At 39.4% G+C, this 19,269-nt stretch overlaps 2 pseudogenes; one reads left to right on the plus strand and one right to left on the minus strand.

Moving 5' to 3' along the window:
- The first annotated feature begins 504 nt into the window (after nucleotides 1–504).
- Nucleotides 505–1,300, plus strand: LOC101426024 (small ribosomal subunit protein eS4, X isoform-like; annotated as a pseudogene).
- A 15,974-nt stretch (nucleotides 1,301–17,274) lies between these two features.
- On the minus strand, nucleotides 17,275–18,210 carry LOC101426460 (ribosome production factor 2 homolog pseudogene; annotated as a pseudogene).
- Nucleotides 18,211–19,269: the final 1,059 nt, after the last annotated feature.

Genomic DNA, 19,269 nt, shown 5'->3' on the forward strand with positions numbered 1-19,269 from the left:
GGGAGGAACTCTATCCCATAAGGACTAAAAATACCAGTGCTTGAATTCCTGTAAATGGGGGAATTCCGAAGGCTAAAAGCAAGCACAGGCCCAAGACAAGCCCCAGGCTCAGAAAAGATAGAGAGGCCTTGCACTTCACATTCACCTTGGGCTGATCTTCTTCATAGGTGGGCTAAATTCTGAAGGACAGAACCTGCCAACACAGAGCCAATTTGTAAAGAATTATGAAAGCTTTTTTTCCCCATTGGTTTATTCGGGTTTTGTTAGCTCCTGGGACTCAACGAAATGTTTGCCTTATCACTTGCAGGGTACAAATTTAAGGAATAGACAGCTCAGAGTTAACCCATTAAAATGTACAGTGTACCACGAAAGATTATAAGACAAATGAAACAGGAAAGGATGGCCCAACAAAGGGGACCAGATTTGTGACATACTGGGGAAAGACTTCTAAAAATGAAATAAAGGAAAAAAACAGAGAAAGTTCTTTCTGTGCCTAGAGCAGCCATGGCTCTTGGTCCGAAGAAGCATTTGAAGTGTGTAGCAGCACCAAAGCATTGGATGTTGGACAAACTGATGGATGTGTTTGCTTCTTGTCCATCCACTGGTCACCACAAGCTGAGAGAACGTTTCCCCTTCAACATTGTCTTAAGAGACAGACTTAAGTATGCCTTGACAGGAGAGGAAGTAAAAAAAGATCTGTATGCAGCGGTTCTTAGATATTGATAGCAAGGTCTGAACTGATATAACTATCCTGCTGATTTTATTAGCAGGACATCATCAGCACTGGCAAGACTGGAGAGAATTTCCATCTGATCTATGATACCCAGGGTCGTTTTGCTGTTCATTACATTATGCCCGAGGCGGCCAAGTACAAGTTGTACAAAGCAAGGAAGCTCTTTGTAGACACAAAAGGAATCCTCATCTGGTGACCCATGATGCTCGCACCATCCGCTACCCTGTTCCCCTCATCAAGGTGAATGACGCCATTCACACTGATTTGGATGTGGGCAAAAGTACCGGTTTCATAAAGCTCAATACTGGTAACCTGCATGTGGTGACTGCAGGTGCTAACCTTGGAAGAATTGGTGTGAGCACCAACAGAAAGTGACGTCCTGGCTCTTGAGATGTGGTTCATATAAAAGATGACAAAGGCAACAGCTTTGCCACCCAACTTTCCAACATTTTTGTTATTGGCAGAGGCAACCAACCATGGATTTCTCTTCCCTGAGGAAAAGATATCCACCTCACAATTGCTGAAGATAGAGACAAGAGACTGGTAACCAAACAGAGCAGGCGGTAAAATGCTCTTTGGTTGACATGAATGGAGAGTGCCTTGTGGCTAATTAAAGTTAATAAAGCATGAGAAAAAAAAAAAAAACAGAGAAAGAACTAATGGGTATGAATAATTTGAGAATGAACACTATGAGAATCTCAATAAAGAGATAGAAATTTTAAAAGGAACCAAACAGAAATGCTGGAGATGAAGGCCATACAACTGAAATGAAAAATTCCCTAGAAGGTTTCAACAGCAGTTTGGAAATGACAGAAGAAAGAATCAGTAAATTCAAAGACAAGACAATTGAAATCATGCAGACTGAAAAGCAGAAAGAATGAAAAAGAGTGAAAGACCAAGAAAATGGTGAGACATCATCAAACATACCAATATACATGTTATGGGAGTTGCAGAAGGAAAAGAAAAGAGAAAGGGGCAGAAGGAATATGCAAAGGAATAAGGGCAGAAAACTACCCAAATTTAACAAAAGACATGAAAATAATCCTTCAGAAAGTCCAACAAACTCCCAAACTGGATGAGCTCAAAGAAAACTGTGCCCAGAAATACAGTAGTCAAATGTCAAATGCCGAGGCCAATGAGAGAATTCTGAAAGCTGCAAGAGAAAAGCAACATCTTAGGTACAAGGGAGTCCCAAGAAGATCAAGTGCAGATTTCTCATCAGAAACTGTGGAGGCAAAAAGGCACTGGGATGAAATATTTGAAGTGCTGAAAGGAAATAATTGTTAACCAAGAATTTTATATGAGACTTCTTACATGAGGGAGAGATTAAGACATTCCCAGATAAACAAGAGCTGAAAGAGTTCATTGCTACTAGACCTTCACTACCAACAATGCTAAAGGAGTTCTTAAGACTGAAGAGCAGGAGTCGGGGCATATGGGAACCTCTTATATTTTTTTAATGTAACATTTAAAAATAATAATAATAATAAAGAGATCGGTAGAACCAAAAAAAAAAAAAAGACTGAAGGGAGGGAAGGAAGCAGATTTGGCTCAACTGAGAGCATCTGCCTACCATATGGGGGGTCCAGGGTTCAAACCCAGAGCTTCCTGACCTGTGTGGTGAGCTGGCCCACGCGCAGTGCTGATGCTCGCAAGGAGTGCCGTGCCATGCAGGGGTGTCCCTGTGTAGGGGAGCCCCACACACAAGGAGTGCACCCATCAAGGAGAGCCGCCCCAAGCTAAAAAAGCACAGCCTGCCCAGGAGTGCTGCCACATTCTCTGAGAGCTGATGCAGCAAGATGACACACCAAAAAAGAGACACAGTTTCCCAGTGCCACTAACAAGAATGCAAGTGGACAAAGAAGAACACAAAGCGAATGGACACAGAGAGCAGACAACGGGGGGAGAGGGGGTAGAGAGGAGGGGAGAGAAATAAATAAATAAACAAAAAAACAAACTTGGGGAGAAAAAGACTGAAGGGAAAAGACAATAGGTGGTGGATCAAAGTGGAATAAAGAAATAAAGACCTCCAGTAAAGGTAACCATATGGGTAATTATAAATTCCAGTAAGATTATATTCTATTTTTTGGTATTTAACTCCATATTTTACTTTTTACAGGTTCTAAAATGCAAATGCAGACATTTGCATAAAATGCAAATAAAAACAGGGATAAATCTATGGTTTTGGACATGCAATGTATAAAGATATATTTGGTAACAAGTACAACCAAAAGGTGAGTGGTTGGAGGGGTATAAGAACAGTGAATGATTATGCTATTGAAGTTATGTTGGTATCAAGTGAAATGCAATTATTATAGGTTTAGGATGTTAATTTTTAGTCCGATGGTAACCACAAAGAAAATATATGAGAAATATATACAGAAAGAACTGAGAAGGCACTCAAAATGGTACAATGCAAAAAATCAAATAAATATGATTTTTGATAAGGGTTCCACGTCCTCTTAATGGGGAAAGGATAATCTGTTCAATAAATGGTGCTGGAAAAACTGGATATACACACGCAAAAGAAGGAAAGTGTGCCCCTACCATACACCATATGCAAAAATTAACTCCAAATGGATCAAAGACTGAAATATAAGAAACCGAACTATGAAATTCCTAGAAGAAAACATAGGGAAGCATCTTCAGGAACTTGTGTTAGGCTATTGTTTCTCATATTTTATACCAAAAGCACAAACAACAAAAATGAAAATAAATAGCTGCACACCAATGTTCATAGTGGCATTAAACTGATTGCTAAAAATTGGAAACAACCCAGGTGTCCATCAACTGAAGAAAGGATAAACAAATTGTGGTGTATCATGCAATGGAGTATTATGCAACTTTAAGAAGCAATGAAGTCATGAAATATATGACAATATGGATGAACCTGGAGGACATTATGTTGAGTGAAGCAAGCCAGACACAAGAGGATAAATACTGTATGATTGCATTACTATGAATCAAATATATTGTGTAACATATTGTATTATTTTAAAAAAACATTTATATGTATCCAGTACATTTTTTAAAAATTAAAAAATAAAATAAATAAAAATAAAAATAAATGGGACTACATCAAAATTTAAAACTTTTATGCATCAAAGGATTTCATCATGAAAGTAAAAAGACAACCTACACAATGGGAAAAAATATTTGGAAACAACGTTTCTGACAAGGGTTTCACATCTAGGATATAGAAAGAAATCCTTCAACTCAATAACAAAAAGACAATCAAGTCAATTTAAAAATCGATGAAAGGATGCATCTCTAGTGTTTGAGCACCTGCCTCCCATGTGGGAGGTCCTAGGTTTGATCTCCAGTACCTCCTAAAAACAAAACAAACAAATGAAAAAAACCATCTCTCATTGGGGAGCAGATGTAGCTCAGTGGTTGAGCTCCTGCTTCCCATCTACAAGGCCCTTGGTTCAATCCCCAGTACCTCCTTTAAAAAAAAATGGCAAAAGACTTGAGTAGACATTTCTCTAAAAAGATACACAGATGGCCAGAAAACACATGAAAAGATGTTCAACATCATTAGCCATTAGAGAAATATGAATAAAAACCAAAATGAAGCACCATTTCATACCCAGTGGAATGATTACTATTAAAAAAAAAAAAAAAAAGCCCCAGAAAGTAACTAGTGTTAGAGAAGATATGGAGAAAAAGGAACACTTTTTCACCGTTGATGAGAATATGAAATGGTGCAGCCACTGTAGAAGATAGTTTAGTGGTTCCTCAGAAAGTTAAGTATAGAATTACCATATAGACTCTGCAATCCCACTTATAGGTATATACCAAAAAAATATGAAAGCAGGGATTCAAACAAATATTCGTGCAACAATGTTCATAGCAGTATTATTCACAATTGCCAAAAGGTGGAAGCAACCATGTGCCAACAGCAGGTGAATAGACAAACAAAATGTGGAATATTCATACAATGAAATATTATTGAGTGGTAAAAATGAATGAAGTTCTGATACATGCAGCAACAAGGATGAATCTTGAAACTATCATGTTGAGTAACATAAGCCAGACACAAAAGGATAAGTATTGTATATTTTGGATATGAAATGATGGCATTAAGCAAATTTATAGACTCAGAAACTAGAATACAAGTTACCAGGGACTAGGTGAGTGTGGGAATGGGGTGTTGTTGTATAATTGGTACAGAGTTTCTGTTTGCTGTGATGGAAATGTTTGCTAATGAACGGTGATGTTGGCAGCACAACATTGTGAAAGTAATTAGCAACACTGAATTATATATTTGAATATGGTTAAAGGGGAAATTTTTAGGTTGTGTGTATATTACTAGAATAATTAAAAATAAAAAAAACCATGGGATATATCCAAAACAACGTAAACAGTGCACCCTAGTATAAACAATAATAGCATAATAATAATAATACTGCTTCATCAGTTGTAACAAATTAATATGTATCACACTAAGCAAAGGGTTAATAATGGGGGAAAGGGTTTGGGGGAACTCTGTCTTTTCTGCAAAAATTTTCTGTAAACCTACAACTTCTCTAATAATTTTTTTTACAAGGGTGCACATTTCCCAGATTGTCACCAGAGCAAGCTCTCCAGCTATCTCTATCTCTGATCAACACCAGATGTTCTACTAATTACGTAAATACCAGAAATGGGTTTTCATTGGTGAAATTGATGATGTGATAACTAGCATAATGGGTTCTCTTTGGTGAAAGAAGTGACATTCGAGATAAATAAATTAGCTGGAACAGACACCCCAGCCCTTGCCCCTTCCTTTAGAAACAGCAGCTGAGGCACCCGAGGTCAGTTTCAGCCATCAGTCAGAGGATGCTGGATGCGTGATGCACATAAAGTTAGCCAAAACCTACTTTTAGAATATTATTGCATCTGTGCATCTGAACCTTTTATGCAAGGTGTGCTTGGAGGACATAAAAGCTATGAGATCTGAGAATTCATTGCGCTCACAAAGTTGCATGAACTAATTTGATCCTGCTTGCTAAGGCTTGTTTCATACAGGACAAACTTTGCTCTGAGTCTATCTAACATTTAACCATCTAGAACTACTGGTGGCTGCCCTTATCTAGGAAAAAAGAATCTAATCCTTGTATATGGCCATGCAAATTTCCTGTGGGGAGGGGGAAGCATGAGGGAAGTGAAGAGTCCTTGCTTCCTGCATGTCTACAGTTCCTGGAGGGAGAGTCAACCTGGAAAGAAGCATCCAAGATTTTAAGTTTCCATGACTCCAGGAAAAATCAATAACACCTTACCTATACTTTTTGAATGCTTAAAACACCCTTGTGGGTGCTTATCATGCAAAAATGATGCTTTGTCTCCTGCAGCCTCATCCATTCATTCAACATTCATGTAGAAAGAGTCCCTACCATATGACCTGCATGCTGTACCAAGAAGTAAGGTAGCAATGCAACTGGAAAAAGACCTTGACCACGAGGGGAAAGGGGAAAGACAAATGAGTTTTTATGGCTAAGAGACTTCAAAGTGAGTCCGGAAGTCATTCCAGAGGTTACACTTATGCACATCTCAGCAGGATCTTATTCACTGCCAAAGTAAATATTGCCTTAAATAGCACAGACATCCAGATACTATAGGCAGGGCACATGGCTCAGGAGTTTGGTTCCCTGCCAGTGGGCCCTACTTGGGAATTTATGCTCCCCAGTGTGACAGAGTTGGATTCAGTGGTGGTTTCCCTACACATGGCTCTTCTGCCCCTTCTATCTGAACCTATAGTTAGTGGTAGAGTTTATAGGTATATGTCCAAGAGACTTAAATCTTTGGGCTGTCCAGGTGCCAGCTGGGCCCTGAGCCTCAATGGAGTTGCAGCACCTACTCTCCAGTTCATTAGACTCACCCAGGACAACTAACAAGGAGATGATGGACAATGACCATCCCAAGGTACCGAGAGTCTGCAAATGCAAGCAAGATAGTCCCACCATCTTCCCCATGGGATCTAAGCCCCCTCTCAATTAGAGATGGAGTGGGCATTACCAATCAAAAAGCCTCAGGATTGGGGAATAAATGATTGACTAGACTAGACTTACTGTTATTCTACTATAGACTTACGGTGATGCTAGCAAATGAAGAAATTTTACCATTCATGCGGAGGAAGTGGCCACCAGAGGTTCTGAGGTCAGGGAGAAGAAAAAACAGTTGTAGTATGGGAACATTTTTGGGACTTGGGAATTGTAATAACAGATACAAGCCATTATCTATCGTATTATAACTTACAAAATTGTAAGTTATGTGGCAGTGCTTCAAAATATGTCCATCAATTGTAACAAATGTACCACACTAATGAAGGATGTTGTTAATGGGGGAAAATGCTGGGGAGGGGGTGGCGGATGTTGGGAGCAGGGCATATGGGAAACCCCTATATTTTTTATGTAACATTTATGTAATCTAAGTATCTTTTTTTTTTTATTTAAAAGTATATATATTTAAAAAAAAGAAGTAAGGATTCAGCAGTGAACAAAACAGACCAAATTTCCACCCTCACTGAGCTTACAGTTGCAGGAATTCTACAGGGTGGGCCCCAATGATACTTGTAACTTTACGGTGCTCTTGTTACAACTCTGGTTCACACGAAGTTGCTCAGGGTCTATAGGGGACAACCAGGGTGCTTCACTTCAATCCCTCTGCACTCCCTTTCTTCATTTCTTTGCATCCAGGAAGGCAGGCTATTGTTTAAAGCACCCTAATCAGGACTCCATCTCCCAGAGGTGTTTAAGTGGCAATAATCAGAATAATTTATTGAACCCCTGTTTAAGAAAAGCTATAAACCAAGCTTGTGAGAAGCCAGAGAATGTTGGCTTTGTGTTTTCTTTCAATTCTAGAGCATTTTCTAATAAGCCGGCTTAACCATCATCTGACACTCTGAGGGAATGCCGCTGGTGTAGTTGACTAACAATCCACAGTAAAATTGTAGTTGGTCTTTAGCCCTGGAATTCCCGCAGTTAACCTGCAGAAATTGATAAGTTGTTTTGACTTTATGACCTGGTAGAAAAATAATCCCCAAGGCGTTGTGGTTTCCCACACTAAGGAAAGTGAAAGCCTTATATCTAACCTGGCAATTTTATTGGGCATTTATTTCCCAAAAGGACTGTATAAATCCCTGTTTTCCAAATGCTCCTTGAACCAGCTCATTTGTCTCCATGCTGCCTCATTCGTTAAAGAATTAAATCAAATTTGGCGCATGGTTACCATTTATTTGTGTGAGAATTATGTTTTTAACACTCCAGAAGAGGTCACGCCAAGAACTTCAAGTATCAGTCTCTAAATCAGCATCAGGGTTGCAATATTTCACATGAGTTGTTGGAAACAATTTTTTCATTCATGAAGAAGTGCTGTCCAAAAAACGTGGTTGGCACAGTGCTTCTCAATCTTTTTTTTTTTTTGTATTATTGCCCCCAAAGGAGCATTTTTAGACATTTTTTCCCTAATCAACCCCCTCCCTGTGAAATTGTAATACAACGGATACACTGTGTATCAGTTTATATACTATGGCCCTTTGGAGCCACAAACCATTGTGATAGCTAAGATCTTTTACCACCCCCCACCTGCCAGAAACCAATTTTTTTTCCCCCTTTGGAGGCAATATGCCCTGGAGAGAAAGTGCAGGCTTGAGCAAGGGGGGTTAAGCTCTATCTATCACCTTTTCAGCCTTGAGTAAGTTACTTCCTCTCTTATAAGGTTGTTGTGGAGCTGGGGGCATGAAGTGTAAGGTTCCCTCTTCCTGGATGGATTTGTCTGGGCAAAGTAATTTGGCTCTAACCCCTAGTCCACCCCCTATACACACACACATCCCTTTTTAGCTTTGGTTGGTTGGTTGGTTGGTTGGTTGGTTTTTCAGGGCAGGATGACTTGAAGCTCTTCTTTTAGTAATTCATTTATTGCTTTTTTTCTCTTTTAAAAATATTGCTTTGGATAGCAACCAACCAACCAAACCAACAAAAGCTAAAAAGGGATGTGTGTATGTAAAGGGAGTGGACTGGGAATTAGAGCCAAATTACTTTGCCCAGACAAATCCATGCAGGAAGAGTGATGCAATGAATGTGCTACACTGATGAAAGAGGTTGTTGATATGGGAGGAGGGAGGGGGAAAGGGGGAGAGGGGTATATAGGAACCTCTTGTTTTGTTTTTAAGTATTTATTTATCCTCCCCCCCGCGGCTTTTTTTTTTTTTTTTTTTTTTTTGCTGTCTGTTCTCTGTGTCCAGTCGCTGCGCGTTTTTTCTGTATCTGCTTATCTTCCTTTGCTGCATCATCTTCTACATCGGCTCTCCGCTGCACAGGGGCCATCAGCTCTCCTGCCTTCACAAGGAGGCCCCAGGATGTGAACCCATGGCCTCCGGTTGGTAGACCACAGCCGCTTCCCGGAACCTCTTATATTTTTTAATGTAACATTTTGTGTGACCTATGTATCTTAAAAAAAAAAAAAAAAGACAATAAAAAACGTTATGAAACAAATATTGCTAACTGTAAATGGTTCCTCTCTATTTAATTCTGTGCGTTTTAAGAGTATAAAGCGCTGACAGAGGGCATCGGTTTGCCTCTCCGGTTGCCTGTGCTTCCACTGACTCCCTCTTTCACTGATAACTTCTGTGTGGGAGAAGCAATTTTTCTCCCACACTGAAACATACTGTAAAAGACTAGAAGACCTGGGGGGAGGAGTGGAGGGAGGGGGGTTGGGGGTATATGGGGACCTCATATTTTTTGAATATAATATTAAAAAAATAAAAAGACAAAAAATAAAATAAAAAGACTGAAAGACCAAAAGGATAAAAATGATAGTAGTGGCAGCAATTAATTCATAGCCTCATGGATAATCCTCACAGAACTTAGTCAAAGTTTTAAAAACTTCACATGATTTTTTCCCCTTGAATTTTATCACTCCAGATTCAGAAAGTTGATACCGATCGACAAGTGTATGTGGTGTTTTTTTTGGGGGTGGGGTGGGGTTCTCTACCAATTATGTGACTTCTGGGTTTCAAAGAGATAAAGAGTTGATTGCTAAGCAGAGTTTATTGCCAAGCAAATTCTACAACAGTAGCACTCCTTGCGGGCATCAGCACTGCGCATGGGCCAGCTGCACACGGATCAAGGAGACCCAGGTTTGAACCGCGGACCTCCCATGTGGTAGGCGGATGCCCTAACCACTGGGCCAAGTCTGCTTCCCAAGTTCAGTGATTTAGAAGTTGCAAATACTGGCTTGCAGCTATTTCGAAACCAAGGCTATAATTTAGTAAGCCATGACAGTGATAGGTATTTTCTTTTCCTGTGTTGAAGGTTAGCAATTGCCTAATATGCAAGGCAATGGACTAAAATAAGTATGTTAATTTGTCTGTTACAAAGCCCCTAGCTTTGCATGGTTGCAAAGAACAAGAAGCCCTGCTAGATTAGGAACAAAACTTAAATAAAGGTGCTACTGTTGTAGAATTTGAGAGAGGTTCAATTATTTGCATATAGAAAGGCCAGGACTCAAGAATGATTTTGAGAAGGAAAAATGATTTATTGATGGCCGGCTGGACTCGGGAGCTTTCTGTTGCAAACCCGAGCCCTGACCAAGAGTTGTGAGTTCCTTTTGTACAGAGGAAGGGCTAAATTGTTCTTTGTTTCAGTGCTCATTAGGTTTGAATTAGCATATATCTTCCACATCCTAGGTAAGCATTTAGCATGGACTTTATACATTCTAGATAAGCTTTTAGCACATTTGGTTTGCATTTTCCCTGAATAGTTAAAGTTTATAGAGTTTGCACTGCTAAACTGTTTCCTGGGACTGGAGTCGTTGCCATGGTCACCGAGGGCAGGGCTGCAGCCTCTTACTGTCCCACGCCCACAAGTCAGGACAGTTTAGATTAAGGTTATCTCTGAAAAGACAAAGAGCCTCCCACCCATAGCTGACATCACTGCCATCTCAGGTAAGCCCCTTATTTGGCAGGGGAGGGGAAAGCCTGGAAAAAGCCCCAGGAGAACATCAGCAGCAGGCTGAGGAAGGCGTGCCGGAAAGGCACTCCTGTCCTACACCGAGATGGTCAAGTAGGTGCTCTTTCCCTTAGCAGAAATCAGAGCTCAAAGAAAAGTGGGGCACAAGGTCCAAACAGTCCATAATTCAATTCTACAACCAGAAAGGAGTGAGAGTAAGAGCACAGCTAGCAAGAGCAGCCACAGGTTTAAATGATATGGAAGTCACTTGGGGAAAAGTGTTTCTTCCTGAGGTTAGAAGCTTAACCAAGGGGGAAGCAGACTTGGCCCAGTGGTTAGAGTCGCCCCGCGTGAAAAAAGCACAGCCAAATGGTGCCCCACACACGGAGAGCTGACGCAGCAAGATGACACAACACAAAAGAGATGCCGTTTCCCAGTGCCACTGGATAATGCAAGCAGAAGCAGAAGAACACATAGAAAATGGACAATGGGGGGGGGGGAAGAGGAGAGAAATAAATAAAATCTTTAAAAAATAAAATAATAAAATGGAGGTGGGTTGAGAGGTGATGAGTTTTGTGTATTTGGTTGGTTTCTTTTTGTCTTTTCATATTGTTATTTTTTTGTTATTATTTGAATCTCCTTTTTTAAACTTTATTTGTGCATTTAATAATTTAAAATATAAACAATTAAAAACTAAAAAGAAAATATAGTTGAATAGAGGACAACCAGCAAGATGGCGGTGGAGTAAGGAGCTCCTAGAGTCAGCTCCTGCTACAAGGCAGTTAGTAAACACCCAGAGCCTCTCTGGAGCTAGCTGAAGCACCTGTTTGGGGGCTCCAGGAGACCAGAAGAGCATCCTGCCACATCCTTGAAGGAATGAAGAAGGAGAATGTCCATCTGCAGAGAAGACTCCCAAGTAGAGCGCTCCACACCCCGGAGGCTGGTGCCTATCCTCCACTGGAGGTACAAGCTGCCTTGGGAGCTGTTCCATGGCTGGAACTGAAAGCTCTACTTCCCAAAAACAGGGGAGGAAGAGACAGTTGAACTTCAACTACTGATGAGTAAATTCATCGGGCTAAAGTATAATAGTGAGAACAGGTAAAGTTTGAGCCTGTCCATATCAGAAAGAGGCTGGGAGCCGCCATCTTAACTCCATGCCTGGCATGAGGGGAAGTGAGGCAGACTGAAAATCACAGTGTTGGTAGGAACTGGCTTCTTTCCATCCAGATCAGATTGCAGGTGTAGCCTAAGCCACAGCCCCACCTCTGGGAGGGAGGAAGCTGGGAGGACCTGGGCCAGCCTCTCCAGGAAATTACCGGCTAAGCTGCAGAAGCCAGAGATTATCCTACTCTGGTGGTGCAAGCTGCTCCAGGAGCTATTCTGTGGCTGGAATTAGAAGCTCCATTTCCCAAAAACAGGGGAGGGGGAGACAGTTGGCCACTGTTTTTGACTACTGATTAGTAGACTCAGCTAGCTAAGGTATAACTCTAGGAACAGGTTGGGTATGAATCTGTCCAAGTCAGAAAGAGGCCATTAGCTGCCATTTTGACTCCGCCCCCAGTTTGAGGGGAAGCCAGGCTGACTGAAAATCACAGTGATGGTAGGAATCAGTTTCGTTCACCAAGATCAGCCTGCAGCCCTAGCCTAGGCTTCAGCCCCACCTCTGGCAGGGAGGAAGCTGAGGAGCCCTGCACCAGCCTATCCAGGTAAATGCAGGTAAATTTGGCTGGCACAGACTGAATAATCAGAACTCTACTGGGGCAACTGCGGTCATCTTGGACTGCACTACATAGATTGCTGCCTGCAACTGCAGCTCCATTCCTGCCCCAGGCTGGGGAGAAAGGGATGTGAAGCTTCATTAGTCTCTCTGGGCAACTACAGTCTAGGCCTACACAACTTGGATTATTTCACACAGCTATGACTTGGTTCTACCCCTGGCAAAGGAGAAAGTTGGGAGAAGCTTCAATGGCCCCTGGGGCAATGAGGGCAGCTTGAGCCTCCATAACGTACTGCACCAATTACATCCTTGACTCCTACTGCACAGCCAGCAATGGAGAAAGGGTAGGAAAAAACTAAAGAGAAAAACTGTACCCAGAATAAATACTCTAGTAAGCCAGATGCCAAGGTGCCAACAAAAAAATTATAATCCACCCCAAGAAACAGGAAGCTATGGCCCAGTTAAAGGAAAAAGATAAGCCTCCAGGTGACATAAAGAAGTTGAGACAACTAATCATAGATGTTCAGACAAATCTCCTTAATAAATTCAATGAGATGGCTAAAGAGATTAAGGATAGTAAAGAAGACATTGGATGAGCAGAAAGAGCTTGAAAGCATACATAGAAAAATAGAAGATTTTATGGAAATAAAAGACAAAATAAATGAAATTTTAAAAACATTGAAATCATATAATAGATTTGAGAAGGCAGAAGAAAGGAATGGTGAGCTTGAAGAAATGGCCTCTGAAAGTGAATATACAAAGAACAGATGAAGAAAAGAATGGAAAAAATTGAACAAGGTCCCAGGGAACTAAATGACAGCAAAAGACATGCAAACATGCATGTCATGGGTGTCCCAGAAGGAGAAGAGAAGGGAAAAGGGACAGAAGGAATATTTGAAGAAATAATGGTAGAAAATTTCCCAACCCTATTGAAGGACATAGATATCCATGTCCAAGAAGCACAACATATTCCCATCTGAAAAAAATCCAAATAGACCAACTGCAAGATGCATACTAACCAGAATGTCAAATGCCAAAGACAAAGAGAACTCTGAGAAAAGCAATGCCATAACATATAAGAGATACCCAATAAGATTAAGTGCTGATTTCTCACCAGAAACCATGGAGGCAAGAAGACAGTGTATGATATATGCAAGATTCTACAGGAATATGACTTCCAGCCAAGAATTTTATATTCAGCAGGATTAGCTTTCAAAAATGAGGGCAAGATTAGAATATTCACAGATAAACAGAAACTGAGAGAATTTCTAACCAAGAGACCAAATTTTCAGGAAATGCTAAAGGATGTGCTAGAGCCTGAAGAGAAAAGACAGGAGAGAGGGGCCTGGAGGAGAGTCTAGAAATGAAAATTATATCAATAATAGTAACCAAAAGTGTCAAAAGAGTGGGGATAATAAAATATGACAGATAAAACTCAAATAGGAATAAACTTAGTCAACCAATGTAAAGCACTTATATTCAGAAAACTGCAACTCAATGTTAACAGAAATCAAAAAAGGCTTGGAAGAATATTCCATGCTCATGGATTGGAAGATTAAATATCATTAAGACATCAATTCTACTCAAATTAATATACAGATTCAATGCAATCCCAACAAAAATTCCACCAGCATTTTTTAAATTGAAAACACAATTATCAAATTTATTTGAAAGGTAGAGGTTCCTGAATAGTCAGAAACATCTTCCAGACTTTAAATTATATTACCTAGCTATAGTAGAAAAAACAGCATGGATCAGGCATAAAGACAGACATACAGACCAATGGAACCAAATTTATGGTTCAGAAACAGACCCTCACATGTATGGTAAAGTGATTTTTTACTGACCTGTCAAAAACAGTCCATTGGACAAAACAATCCATTCAAAAAATGGTGCTGAAAGAACTGGATATCCATACCCAAAAGAAGGAAGGATTATCCTCTGTCCAGATGTTCTATCTAATGCTGAGAGTGGAGTGTTACTGTCTCCAATGAGTACTGTCTATTTCTCCCTTCAGTTTTGCCACTTTATGTCTCACGTTTTGGGAGTAAATATTTATGATTGTCATTTCTTCTTGGTGAACTGCCCCTTCACAATATATAATAACCTTCTTCATCTCATAACAGTTCTGCATTTAAAATCTATTTTATCTGATTTTAGTATCACTATTCCAGCTCTTTCTGGGTTACTGTTTGCATGGAATATCTTTTTCCATTTCACTTTCAACCTGATTGTGTCTTTGCATCTACGGTGAGTCTCTTATAGAAAGTATATTGATGGCTCATGTTTTTTATCCAATCTATCAGTCTTTTAATTGGGGAGAATTCAAAAACACATTAAAAAACTGTAAACCCATGGAGTTAATAATTAAAATATATAGGGCACCAGAAAATTTAAGGTGCACAGAGAATGGAAAGCTGAGAGTTAACCTGTACAGAATTGGTAAAAAGGTTTGTAAATCATTGGAAATGAAGAAATGGTTAAACCACATGGTGGTGTTTGAAAGGGAGAGCCTAAGGTCATTTATATTATTAGAAAGAAAGCTAAAAACTGTGACATGGATGGTATAATTTAGTAAAACCACATAAAACATGAATATGGGGTAACTGCATATATAGGACTGTTTTTAAAAAACAAAATATATAATATTAGAGAGAAGGAAAAAGATTAGAAGCTATGTATGGCAGGTGAGGCACAGAGAGACTGAGAGGTTAAAATTTTTGTTTTTTGTTTATTATTATTGGAATAATGAAAGTGCTCTGGCAATGACTGGGGTGATGAATGTACACTATGTGATTATACTGAATGCCACTGATTGTACTCTTAGAATGGATTTATGCTATATTAATAAGAATAAAATTGATTTTTTAAAATAAAAAAAAAAGAAGGAAGGAGGACCCCTATCTCACACCTTATCCAAAAATTAACTCAAAATGGATCAAAAACCTAAAAATAAAAGCAAGAACCATAAAGTTTCTAGAAGAAATTGTAGAAAAATATATTCAAGTCCTGGTGGTAGCTGGTGGATTCTTGAAGGAGATAAGAGGAGGACTGTAATGGACTACTGATGTTTAATTTATGTAGAAGTTTTAATTAGCTTTACTGTAAAAGTGTGGAAATTTATAGAGTGGATGGTAATACATAGTGAGTAACAGCTAGTTTATAAATGGGGATGTGGCTGAAAATGGTAGTCTCAGTATAAATGCCAATTGACAGAATGCTAGAGAATAATATAGAAACTGAATAGCACAGTAAACCAAGAGGTGGATGAGAATTGTGGTTGATGGTACAGATGCAAGAGTGTCTTTTGTGAGCTAGAGCAAATGTATATCACTACTGCAGGGTGGTGGGAATGTGGAGAAGCATGGAAAAAATACAACTGGAGTGACCTATGGACTGTGGTTAGCAGTAGTAATGTAATATGCTTGCATCTATGCCAAAGATGTACTGTGTTGATAATGGAGCAGTATGGAGAATGTAAGCCAAATGTACACTGTGGACGTGTTTACAATCAGATATTATTTTATCTGTAACAAATGCTCCACCACAGTGTGATGTGTTGATAGATGGATGTTGTTTGGGAATTCTGCACATGTGCATGGTTGTTTTATAAGTTTACAACATCTGTCATAAAAAATATATTTAAAAAATAATAATAGGTTGGGTTGGGGGGAAAATACACCAAATGTAAGATAAGAACTATAATTAGTAGTACAATTTTGACAATATTCTTTCATAATCTATGTAACAAATGTCTCATGACAATGCAAAGTGTTGGTGGAGGGTTGATGTATAATGTATAATGTTATGCAAGTTTGTTTTGTAAGTCCACAACTTTTACTATACAATTATTATTTATGTATGTTCATATATAAATGATATAAAGATAAGAATAAAAATAGGGTGGATTGAGGGAAATACTTTGATTAGTAGTAGTATTTTGACAAAGCTCTTTAATCATTAGTTAAAAATGTTTAACAACAATGCAAGGTATTGGTGGTAGAGTGAGTTATGAGAGTCCTGTATGATGCCATATATGTTTGTTTTGTAAGTTCACAACTATTACTATACGCTTATCGTTTATGTTTGTTTTTGTATGACTGATATACTTCAATAATTTTTTTAAAAATTAAATGAATAAATATACAGTTGAATAAAAACATACATTTCTCAATTAATAGCTATAGACACCTATAGATAATACCTATAGATATCTATAATTTTTTTAATCATAAAATATGCTACACAATATATTTGGTTCATAGTAATGCAAATGTACAGTATTGGTCCTTTTGTGTCTGGCTTGCTTCACTCAACATAATGTCCTCCAGGTTCATGCATGTTGTTATATCCTTCACGACTTCATTTCTTCTTAAAGCTGCATAATATTTTATCATGTAAATAGACCACAGTTTGTTTATCCATTCTTCAGTTGGTGGACACCTGGGTTGTTTCCAACTTTTGGCAATCATGAATAATATCGCTATGAACATCAGTGTGCAGATGTCAGTCCTCGTCACTGCTCTCAGTTCTTCTGGGTATATACCCAGTAGTGGTATTGCAGGGTCACATGGCAACTCTATATGCAACTTCTTTAGGAACTGCCAAACAGTCCTCCACAGTGGCTATACCATTCTGCATTCCTACCAACAGTGAATAAGTGTTCCTATCTCCCCACACCCTCTCCAACACTTGTAGTTCTTTGTCTTTTTAATAGTGGCCATTCTGATAGGTGTGAAATGATACCTCATTGAAGTTTGATTTGCATTTCCCTAATCATTTATTGTTGCTGGAATAATGAAGATGCCCTAGGAATGATTGGAGTGATGAATGCACAACTATGTGATTGTACCAAATGCCATTTTGTTGTTGTTGTTGTTGTTGCTTAAGTTCCATCAAATTGTTTTAATTCTCTTTGATTTATTCTCCTGATCTACTGTTCTTTCTGCAGGTCGCTTTTTCAACCCCTTCATTTTCCTGGTTTGTAGTTTGCTTAGGTCTTGCTTCTGCATATGAATCCTTCCATAAGTTGTACCAAGAGTGTCCTGAGAGATATTTTTCTTCTTCTTTGGCTTGAGAGTTTTGGGCATTTTCATTGATAACTTATAAGGTCATCTGATGCCAGGTGTGTCCTCCTCAAAACCAGATCCAATGAGGGGCCCATCTCTTCCAATTCAATTCAAGGTGTTCTGCAACCAGATTTCTTCAACAGCAACTTATAGCTTCGAAACTATACCTTCCCATTCAGTGCAGTGAAGTGCAGAACATACGCTAAACCAGCAAGGCAGATGTTTGATACTGCGGAACCTCTGAAGAAATCACTAAGATTTTTTAGTCTCCTATAGTCTTCAGTCACATCAAAATCATCACCAGCAAATATTAACATAGGTTTTGTTCCCTCAGGACATTTACTGTTCTTAATATCTTTCAGAGAAACAAATTTCTTGATACCTAATTCAATCATATCCAGCACATGGTAGTCATACATACGACCTATTACTAGATTATATGGCCGCTTCTTATTATGGGAGCCAAACATGAATAGAGAACAATCTGACTTCTTTGAAAAGAATTCCAGTGATGTCTGATCCTCAAATGGTCTTGCAATATTTTTCTTTTTATACAGAACTCCATATGGTTTCTTCAGAGCATACACATCTCTAAGGACTTGTGTCACTGTTGCATTTGCATTTCCCCATTTAATTAGCATGGCATTTTTAATATTTTCAGAGTTTTGGTTCTCTCTTCTCAAGAAATCTCTTGGCCCTTTTTGTTTTGGGCTTTATTACTCGATCCAAAGCATCCATCGCTTCCCCAACCCAAGCCCGGCGACATACCAAATGCCATTGATTGTACACTTTGGATGGATTGTATATTTTATTAATATGCATCAATAAAATTGATTTGTTAAAAAAAAATGGGTGCGATTAGAGCACCTATCTCATTGAGATTTTGGAGAGATAAAATGATACACTAAGTTTAAAATAGCACCTGCCTGAAATGTTCATTAGTCCTCAATAAGTGAATATTATATTGAGCTGAAGAGAACATATTTCCCACCAGAGTTGAACAGAAGGCGTTACACAAAACATTACTTTCCTTATGTTTTTCAGAGCTGTGAAGCTGCATTGCCAAGACTGTGTGAGAGAAAACAAAATGGTGTCCTTAAGAGACTCATTTTTCAGGATTTCCTCTCTAGCTCTCCAAGAGGACTTAGTCTTAGATAAAGGAAAAAACTGGATGCCGGGAACCAGATCCCACAACTTGACCAAAGAAGTTCCATGGGAGTGTTCCAGGGCCTTCCAAATCACAGGCTCTGCCCTGGCAAATGGCCCACCTCTCTGACCCTGAGTTTCCTCATCCGTAAAATGTAGGTTTACCCGACGATCTCCAAGGACCATTTCACAGCCCCCGGCACAGCTTCCTTACCCCTCCTCTCAGCCCAGTCTCTGCAAGGTGCTCCACAGTCTTCCTCCTAACCCAAACAAAAAGCTATATTTTGTATGGTGTGATTGCTGTTGGCATCTAGCAGGTGGGACATCCTACAATGCACAGGCCAGTCACCCACAACAAAGAATGATCTGTCCCCAAATTAGTGCCAATGTCGAAAAACCCTGGGTTCTCTTTAAAAGCACAATTAGTCATAGGGTGGTATGTGGGAATCCTGTATTTTATGCATGATTGTTCTGTAAATTCACAACCTCTCCAATAAAGAAAAAAGAGTGGAAAAAAGGACAATTCACATGGATCGCTCGATTTTCCACGGCTTTGAAATCCAAGAGTGTTGAGTCCAGAGGCTGCCTGCTTCACGGGGCACCTGTGTCACGGCCTCTGATTCCTTGCCAACTTTGAGAGTAGGCAATTAGGACATTACTGGCCACTTGAAACAC

Source organism: Dasypus novemcinctus, chromosome 8 (assembly GCF_030445035.2).
Source record: "Dasypus novemcinctus isolate mDasNov1 chromosome 8, mDasNov1.1.hap2, whole genome shotgun sequence".
Classification (NCBI taxonomy): domain Eukaryota; kingdom Metazoa; phylum Chordata; class Mammalia; order Cingulata; family Dasypodidae; genus Dasypus; species Dasypus novemcinctus.